Source organism: Canis aureus, chromosome 3 (genome assembly GCF_053574225.1).
Source record: "Canis aureus isolate CA01 chromosome 3, VMU_Caureus_v.1.0, whole genome shotgun sequence".
Taxonomy (NCBI): domain Eukaryota; kingdom Metazoa; phylum Chordata; class Mammalia; order Carnivora; family Canidae; genus Canis; species Canis aureus.
Window position 1 is genome coordinate 17851584 of NC_135613.1, and position 10570 is coordinate 17862153.

Sequence of the window (10570 nt, forward strand, 5' to 3'; positions counted from 1 at the left end):
CATTAGGAATGCTTCTATGCTCACAATGATTGTTTGATAAGTGCTTGATGATTTAGACTGCACTTCCTTCGTGCACTCATGCATCCATCAGGAAGGTGAAGGGTTCATAAGAGGTCAGACGTATGCTTTCACCTCTTTGGTTGCATATTCCAACCCCCATGGTGGAAGGAAGGTGAGGTTCCAAAGCAAGATGTGCTTGGGTTCTGCACATGTTTGGAATGAAGAAATGCCCCCTGGTGTGGGCCAATCATCAAAATCTGTGAAAAGAGCCCGACCTCTGAGACCAGTCAACACAGCAGTACCAAGATGGCAACTGGCTGATGCAATGTTATTGCAGAAAACAACTCAGGCCACTTGGCTCCCGGACTGTGAATCAGCAGCCCTGGCTACTGCTTGTTACTCACCACGAAATTGCACGTGTCTTGAAATTTGGTGACATCTGGAGTTTCAGTCTTAATCAGGCTGCTTTTGGCATTTCCTTTCCTGGCATCAAGCTGTTTCTGGGTATTTTTCAAACTTATATATAGGGAATTCCATAGTAAAACCCCTAAACTGAATCCCACTAAAGCCACAGCTTAAAATTCCATTACTTGCACATTTGTTTCATGGTTCGATGCCCAGGTCTTGTTGCAGCTGCCAAAGACTGACCAGAGACTGTAAAGGTATGGTGCCAAGCTATACCTCGGCAGAGCAATCTCCTTCCACCCTCCTGCCTTCAGACCCAAATCTGCCATGCACCAGGTGTGAACTTTGCAAATCACTTCTCTGGGTTTTTCTCACTTCATCTAAACAAATGGGGGAAATGGTATGAGAAGTAAAGCATATAGATATTTAATTAAATGATTAATTATATGTTTCTAAAATATAAGGATATTTTTAAAAAGTATAACCATAGTGTCATCATCCCACCAAAATATTACCGATAATTCCATGACAGACATATCTCACACACACACACACACACACACACACACACACATACACACACTCGCACATGTACACACATGCACACTGCTTTTTGTTCAAGTAAGGATCTGAAGTAGTCCATATATAGTGATTAGTAGATGATTTCCTCCTCTCACTGATATATTTTTCTTTGAAATTCATTTTGTAAAGGAACCAAACGCTACAACCCTTTGTTGTATGGTTTTCCACATTCTAGAGTTGACTACTGGCACTGACGGAGTTTTGCTCACCACATTTCTTTCTCCTGTATTTCTTGAACATTGAAAGTTCAGTTTACAGTCAGGTGGTGGTACATTCTGTCATGAGGAAGGAAATAATGTCTAGTTGTCTCCCTTTTGATGAAGTTACCAGGAATGCTGATCATTATCCAAATCTAGTAACCCCCTGGGCAGCCCCGGTGGCTCAGTGGTTTAGCGCCACTTTCAGTCCAGGGCTTGATCCTGGAGACCCGGGATCGAGTCCTGCGTTGGGCTCCCTGCATGGAGCCTGCATCTCCCTCTGCCTGTGTCTCTGCCTCTCTCTCTCTCTCTCTCTCTTTCTCTCTCTCTCTGTGTCTCATGAATAAATAAATAAAATCTTTAAAAAATATTTAAATCTAGTAACTCCTTAAGGGTTGCACCTCAATCCCTAGTGAGAACATAAAAGGGGCCTGAAACCAACAAAGTATGAGGACCACCATTATGAGTAAAGTTCCACAAAGTTAAAATGAGACCATCTCATGCTCTAAACTCCACAAGATATTTACTAGCTGGGACTTAGTTGTAGACTTGGAAAAGTTACTTGAACATTTTGAGCCTCAATTTCTTGTCTGTATACAGAGGAGCATAATATTACTCAACCAATTAGGTTGGGTGATAAATGAAAACCAGTGTATGGCATCCAGTGCAGGGAAGGTAATCATGATCTCCTCCTCCTCCCCACTTGACAACAATCTAATCTAGAAGCGGATAGGGAAAAGCATTCCGAGTGAGGCCCAAGGGAAAGGATGCATGGTAGACAGGAGAGAGAGACAAAGAACTGCCCTCTCTCACCTCCTTCCCCAACCACCCATCCCCCACCATGCTGTGACCTCTGGAACTAGTGTGGGCTTTGACTCAACTAGAGCAAACTTCAATATATGATATATGATTCTGCATCTCCCGGCTGTGTGACCTCTGAGAGCCTCAAGTTGCTTGGGATAATAACACACAACTCTTGGGTTCATTGTGAGGACTAATAATATAGCATAGACAGTATGCTGACTATGGCACCTGACACACTACAGATAGTCAACAATGGTAATGGTTGTTTGCATACTATGAATAATAACTGTATGAGGAATAATTCTTGTTGCTGCTGGTGGTGGTGGTGTGGATATTACTGAGGATTTGGGGAAGCCTAACATCTCTCAGTTTCCCTCCGCCCAAGGGGTCACACCCAACTCTGGAACATGCATATTTTGTCTCTGGGATCCAGTCTTTCCTTGGATAACAAGGCCCAGTAGATGTTGGGCTCTTGCTCATCTGGAGAGCATCCTCCTCGCCCATGGAGACATTTGAACAAGGGGTAGAAGACAGCGGGCACTGTTGCCACAGCACCTGGGAGCCACTGGAGGGATTTCCTATATTACAGGCAGAAGTAGGAATATGGAAAGGAGGACAGAGGGCTTCCCCTGCAGTAAAACAAATCTAAATCTAAATCTAAAACAAATCTAAAACTGCCTTCTGTGGCTAAAATCCCCCAAAGTGACACCATCAAATGCTGGCAAGCATGTGGAGCAACAGGAACTCTCATTCATAGCTGTGGAAATACAAAATGATACCACCACCTTGGGAGACCATTTGACAGTTTTTATGACAGCAAACATAGTCCTACTATACTATTCAGCAACTGAACTCCTACCTTTACTCAAGTGAGATGAAAACTTATATCTACACAAAAACCTGTGCATGAATGTTTATAGTAGCTTTATTCGTAATTGCTAAAATTTGGAGGCCACCCAGATGTCCTTCAGTAGGTGAACAGATAAACAAACTGTGGTACATCCAGACTAGGGAATATTATTCAGCAATAAAAAGATATTAGTTACCAAGTCAAAAGAAAACATAAAGGAAACAAATGCATGTTGAATGAAACAAGGCTATTTGAAAAGGCTACAGACTATAGGATTCCAACTTCATAATGCTCTTGAAAAGGCACAGGTATTGCTGTGTAACAAATTATCACAAACTCTGTGACACAAATTTATCATGTTACTATTTCCATGGGTCAGGAGTTTGGGCCCAGCATAGCTGTGCTCTTGGCTCAAGGTCTCACAAGGCTGAAATCAAGGTGTCCAACGGGGCTTGAGTCCTCTTCCATTCTCACTCAGGCTGTTGGCAAAACTCAATGTCTTGTGCTGGTAAGACCAACATCCCTGTTTTTCTGCCAAGAGTCATTGACTAGTGGCTGTTCTCAGTTCCTAGAGACCTTATGCCACTTATTGACATGGGACTCCCTCCATTTGATCCTTCTAGGCTAACAAGAAAAAATGTGCTTCAGGTCTGAATCTCTCACTTTTCATCTCTGACCTCTAGTCCATAAAGGTTCACCTGATTGTGGCAGGCCCACCCACATTGAAGGGCATGATCATCAGGGAGTGGGATCATCAGGGAGTGGGAACTTTGAGGTCATCTCAAAACTTGGCCTACCACCCCCACAAATCATTAAGCAGCCTTCTTAAACTAAACAGTCTTGGTCTCCATCTGCCCAAAATACCAAGAACAACCGAAAATGAGAATACTATTTATTTTTACATACCCAGGATCAAAGCAGAAATGCCTTTATTTCAAAAAGAGAAAGAACTGCAAAAAAAAAATTTTTTTTAAAGATAAAACAGCTATTTTTTCTTCCTCCTATAAGTAAGAAATCCACCAGGAGGAGTTAGTTTTATTTACTCAAATTTAATTGAGCACCTACTGTTTGCAGAAGCTAAAGGAATAAAAATAAGGTATATTTTCCTGCCCTCAAGGAGGAAATCAAACTGAGAATCTCATTCATTTATGTCTGTTATTTTATTCATTTATTCATTCAGTGAACATCCTCTAGGCTTCTTCTGTGTGAGGCACAAAAGCACCAGAAATTCAAAATTGGTGTTTGCCCTCAAGTAAACTCACAGTGTAAAAGCAACATTTTGAGTCGCAGCATCATTTAATATTATTTCCCAATGCTTTAACAACAGTATCAATTCAGACAGTTTGCGTACAGTACACAGACATCAGAATGTGTATAGTGTGGTACAATACAAGAGAAAGGACAGAAGCCTTGAAATCTAAACACAAACGATCAAGGTAATGTGACCAGTGAGGGAACAAGTGGACATGATGTGCCTCTGGATATGATGCACTGGGAAAGATATGACATCGCTTCTGTGATTTCTCTTGCCAAAAAATGCATAACTTGAATTTAATTAACAGGGAAAGATGAGACAAACCCAAATCTAGGGGCACTCTACAAAATATAACACGCCTATTATGCTCTCTTCAAATTGTCAAGGTCAAGGAAAATCTCAGAAAGGAGGAATGGTTCCAGATTAAAAGGAGACCAAGGGAAATATGTGGATTCTGGACCAGAAAAAAGGACATTCATGGGACAATAGGTAAAATCTAAATCATTGGTTCATAATATTGTTATTAATATTAATGTCCTGATTTTTATCGTTTTGTCATGCTTATATAAGATGTTACCCTTTGGAGGATCTAGGTGAAGAGTGGGTGAGATATTGGAGGGTATCATTTTTGTAGCCTTTTTGTAAGTCTGGAATTATTTCAGAATAAAAAGACAAACATATAAGTAAGTTAGAATTGCTATTCACTTGCTTACCACCGTGTGTCCCTGGGCAAGTCACTTTGCCTCGCTGAGCCCCAGTTTTCTCTCCTATTATATAAAGGCATTCAAAGAGATTGAACATGAAAGTACTTTATAAATAAGGAACTAACCTAACCTAAGTGCACATTAGTCAACTGCAGGTCTGCATGCTATTTCTGAATCTTTAACAAAACAAAACAAAAATCTAGAAGCATCTGAAGCCAAGAGGAGCTGTGTCATCACCTGGTGTCACATAATGACGGAGGTAGAATTTGAATCTAGTTCTATTTGATTCCAAATGGCATGCTCTTCCTGCTGCCCTGAGGCTGTTCTACGATGAACAATGCACAACGTATGGCTCTGGGAGGAGGAGGATGGGGAGAGAGACTCTGCCATCAAACAGGAAATGTGGCCAAGGGTATACATCATCTTAAAGACACAACCGCAGGATTTCTTAAAGAAAAAAATAATCATCAAGCACAGATCTATTCCTCCAGGAAATGGCCCACAATGTCTGAATTTTTTCCTCTTTATCAGTAACTGCTTGTTATTATCCAAGTGGCTATGAGAGCAGCTCACATGCCTCTATTTGGAAGTGAGCGTGAACAAGTGTGTCTAAACAGGTGGCATCTTGAGACACCGAGTGTGCCATGAGGCTAGGACCCATCAGGTCCCCTGCCACCTCGAGACAGCTCATTTGCCATCTGTCTTGGCAAAGCCTAGGGCTCTGTGTTCAACAATAGGTAGAAAATCTCAAGGACCAGCCTTCCCCACCCTCACCCAGCTGGCATGTCCCCAAGTGCTCAAGAAGCGCTTATGTGTGTGATCCTCCGCACAGGGGGGCTGAACCTGTGGACCCTGACAATCCTACAGCCACACATCATTTCTAAGGCCCTTAATCCAGGAGGTTATTAAGTTACAACCCCCAAGTAACCCCCAAGTCACCATCTGGCTGGGGGATTTCCCAAGTGAGTGGGGTCTCCTGGCACTTCTCAAATTACATAGCTTGGATGTCAGTCTCTGATGAGTCCTAAGGAACATCTCTGCCTCCCAGTTGGCCCTATACCCCCCTACCCTATTCTTAACCAGGTTTCCATTGCTTTTATGAGAAAGGGGAAAAGGTGGAGGTCAGAGAATCAACATTTAGGGGACACACCTGCTCCCTTCTTCCAGGCACCTTCTGCCTTTAGCTCACATAAGCCTCAGGATACCTGTGATAGGAATTACTGTGTCCACTGTACAGATTAGAAAATCAAGACTAGTCATTCACTGAAACCAAATGAGACATCTCAATCTCAAGGTTGTCCGACTTCAAATCATGCTCTCTCCACAGCTGAAGACTCTCTAACATTATTCCCTTTGATCTCTGCAATTGCTTCTCAGCAAAATCTCCCCACGTTTCTTACAAATTGACAGTCCTGGAGGAATTGTTGATTCATGCACACACTGGTGCTTCTCACCCACCTGATGTCCGGGATGGTCTCCTCCCCATCCTTGGGCAAGATGGCAGTTGTCCCATGAAAGTGCACAGAGTTCCCCACCCTGCCTCCCTCCTGAACCTCCCACAGTGACTGGTATCCCTGTTGCCCATTCTGTCACTGGGCGTTGGCTCTAGGCCAACCACTCCGGCTTGGTGCCCTGCAATCAGGCCTGTCCCCTCCTGGATGCTGACTTCTCCACTTGGCTCAGTGTCCCAAGGGCTCTCATTCTCACCCCAGCTTAGAAAGGCTCACAGTCCATCTCTGGTCCAGTGCCACCCCATCTGCATTTCCAGGAAGGAATCTGCAGGATGAGAAGTACAGACCTCCCTGGAAACCTCAGAATCCAAGAGTTTCTGATGGGGTCACTCAATGGAAGCCCTGCGGGAAGGCGCACCAGATCTCACACGAGCTAGCATTTAATCCTCACAACCCTGAGAGAGGCAGCGTGAGCCACACACACAGACAAGGACATGGGGGCCAGTAAGGAGGAGGACGTGTCAGGTGTCACAGCCAGGGAGTTTCTCCATGGCTACCAGCAGAGACAAGTTCTCATCTGAGACACCAGAGGGACTTGACCCATCCTGTCAACTTTCTCCTGGGCCCAGGCCTGCATATGCTCGTACCAGAACACATCTTCACTGAGTTCCCTGACTGGTGCCCCCCAGCCTCTTGGCATGGCAGTTGACAAAAAAGTACTAATATGGCTACTACTGACTCAGCAGCAATGCTGTGCCAGGAGTGGTCCCGGAAATATGTGTGTGCGTGGGGGGAGGGGGGTATGTATGTGGGTATCTATTCAGCTGATCTCATATTTCAAACAATCTAACACATAAATAATCTCATACATATATGTAAAGCTCATTTCATCACACAGAGTGACTATGTACCAACAACTTTTCAGAACGTTTTATATTTAGATAAAATCTCATTTATGTATGTACATAATTTCATTTATATTTTTCATATATTTGTATGGCTTTTACATATATAAAATATCACACATATATATGTCACATTAAATCATTTGTAAATCATTAAATCATCTGCCAATAACTGTCCTAAAAATTATATATATTTCATTTATATAAATCATATATATAAAATCTTGCCTAAATATAAGAATCTCATGTAATCATTAATTAGTGACTATATATTAGCAAGTGTTTTATTTTTTTTTTAGCAAGTGTTTTAAATACTACATTTATATGATTTTTATATATAAATCTCTTATGCAAATCTCATGTAATCATTAAAAAGGATATGTGCCAACGACTGTTTTAAATATTATATATACAACCTAATTTTATTTATTAATGTCATTTATATATTTAAATAAATCTCATATAGAATACAAATATATATGTGTGAATGTGTGTATAAATGTGATTTAATCCTTTAAAAAAACCCTATGAGACAGGCACAACTGTAATCCTCAAAGGCTGAGCAAGGTCAAACAACCTGTGCACACGACACCAGGTCTCAGCAGAGCTCCTGGGATTCCCCACTCAGACCTGTTCTCCCAAAGCCCAGAGCTCTACCTGCCTCAGTCAGGGGCATACCAGCTCTCAGCTGTTCATGGCCCCCGATCTCATGCTTGCCCTTGACTCTGATCTCTTTCTCTGACTCCACAACCACCAACATATCTTGGTCTGCCTTAAAAAGAAGCTCAGGACATCACTCCTTCACTCCTTTACCACCTCAACTGCTCCGCCCCTGATTCAAGCCTTCCTTAAGGGCAGATGGACAATTGCAAGTCTCCAACTGGCCTCCTTGCCCTCACCTCACTTTTGCCTGTTGTCATAGAGCAAATCTGTTAATGCAAAAGTCAGTCCAGGTCACTTCTTTCCAGATCTCTGACAGCTCCCATCTCACTTACAGGGAAAGTTGGAGTCCCTATCACAACTCGTAAGGTCCTACCGCATATGCTTCCCATACAAAGGCTCACCAACATGTTGAAATCACCATTTACAAGAGCCTGAATAGTTTACAGGTATAATGCATCTAACATTTACTAAGAAGGGTTTGTAAGAGTTTCTTTGAAATTCTATCCACTGTGACATGCATATGCTGGGAAATTAAATGAGGAGGACTCCCCTTTTATCTGAAATCAATGGGGCTTCAGTCAGAGATTTACATGCACCCCCTAAAACTTAGGGGACACAGTGGATTGGCATCTGACTCAGGCCTGAAAAATTCTGTAGACAAGAGACCTATGTTGACCAGCTACTCCACCAGTGAGGCAGTCACCGATGTTCAGGAATTCTTGTGTAACCCCCCCCGCCCCATACCTGCTTGGGTAGAAGATGCCCCCATGAGCCACTTGTGGTCAAGGAAGGGCAAAGAGCTGGGTTGGGGACTGTCTTGCTCTAAAGGGGCCAAGAGATTTCATCTGGAGGAATTGACAATGGAACCAGACTCCTAGGGGCTGAAGAGGGACCAACGGTATGATTTGGCATTTATAAGAAACTGGCCACCATCAACTGAAGGAGGCTGTCAAGAAACCCATAGGAGTCCCCTGTGAGAGACAGTCAGCTATAAATATCTGTGAGGCCCAGAGAATGAGAACCCCCCCATCAGCACCATTTGGTCCTTGTATGATCTTTCCTGCTTTCCCCCAATACAACCAGAAAAGGCAGTGAGGCTCAGCAAGGATAAGTGGAGCCTTCACCTTGAAGGAAGTCAAAAACATTGATTCTTAACTGGAACATGGCCATTTTTAAAATTCAAGTATAGTTTATGTATATTATATTAGTTTCAGGTGTATAACATGATGATTCCACAGTTATGTACATTATGCAATGCTCACCATAAGCCTAGTCACCATCTGTCACTGCAGTTATCACAATGCCATTTGACTACATTCCCTGTGCTATACTTTTCAGCCCCATGATTTATTTTTTAATTTTTTTTTTGAGAGAGAGCACGTGCACATGAGAGTCGGGGAGGGGCCAAGGGAGATGGAGATAGAGAATCCTAAGCAGGCTCCATACCCAGCTTCGAGCCTGATGTGGGGCTTGATCTCATGACGCTGAGATCACGACCTGAGCCAAAAATCAAGAGTTGGAGGCTTAATCAACTGAGCCACCCGGGTGCCCCGATTTATCTTATATTTGTATAGTTTATATTTGTTAAGTTTTTACCTCTTAATCTCTTTCCCCTATTTTGCCCATCTCCCCATCCTCATAATTACTGAATTGAGACTGTGTGAGTGACTTTAAGAAACTATTACTTACCAGAAAGTTCCTCCAGCCCACTTGTATTTTCGTCTAGGATTAGAACTACCCATCAACCAAACTTAAAGGGACAGTGAGAAAATAAAGATCCTTTTGGGATTACTGTTCCTGCTTATTCGTTACACTGGTGAATCATTAAATTGCCCCTATTGATGTCTGACCAGATGTGAGTCCCAGCCTGGTCTCTGTTCTTTATTTCCTTTCACTGTTGGTGAAGCGGCTCTTGAGCAGAATGTCACATCAAAGTTAGCCTGTGAGAGACAGCCAAAGGAACAAGGTTTGTCTCATAGATGTCATGCTTGGAACATCCAACAGGCCTCATCCAGGTTACTGAAGGGCCACAAAGGGCCACGTAAAGGTCTTTCCAGGTTGACCACTTAGGCTGGAGTCCGGACCTTTCAGAAAGGGCAAAGAGGCACACAGAACAAGGGTGATGATGCTGACACCAGAAATAAAGAGAAAGAAAAAGGGTGGGAAGGCCAGCAGAGGGAAGGTCCTGGGCTCCACTGGATCCAGGATGGAGAGGTGACCCGGGGGAAAATGAACAATCACCAGTGCACCAGGTCCTTGACCCTAAGGGTCTTGACAATCGGGCTGAAAGGCATTCTGTCCGGTACTGAGCTGTGGACAGTTTGAGAATCACGGCAGGATCACCCACCTTTCCCACATTCCTAGATCCCAAGCCCCTTTGTGACAGAGACTGTCTGAGAAATCTCTGCCATCTAGTCTCTGTGCAGGACACAGGAGGCTCAATACTGCTGCTGGATGGACGGAGAGTTAGACGTTGACCTTGTGCAAATTCCTTTCACAGGGCCGTTGCCATGAACCCCACCCCCCAAAAAAAAAACCTGTCTACCCCATGATGTCACTAGAGCCAGGCATTGGAGGCCAGCTGCCACCCCTCCCCCCAGCATACCCCTCCTAAGAGCCAGGTTGAGATGACTGAAACAACAAGACTGTGTGTGTGTGGAAGGATTTTACACAATTTTGCAGTGAAAAACACTGGGGTTAGTCAGCTGGGGTTGCGCAAGATCAAGGTCTGAGGGGGTTCATGTTTGGTGAGGA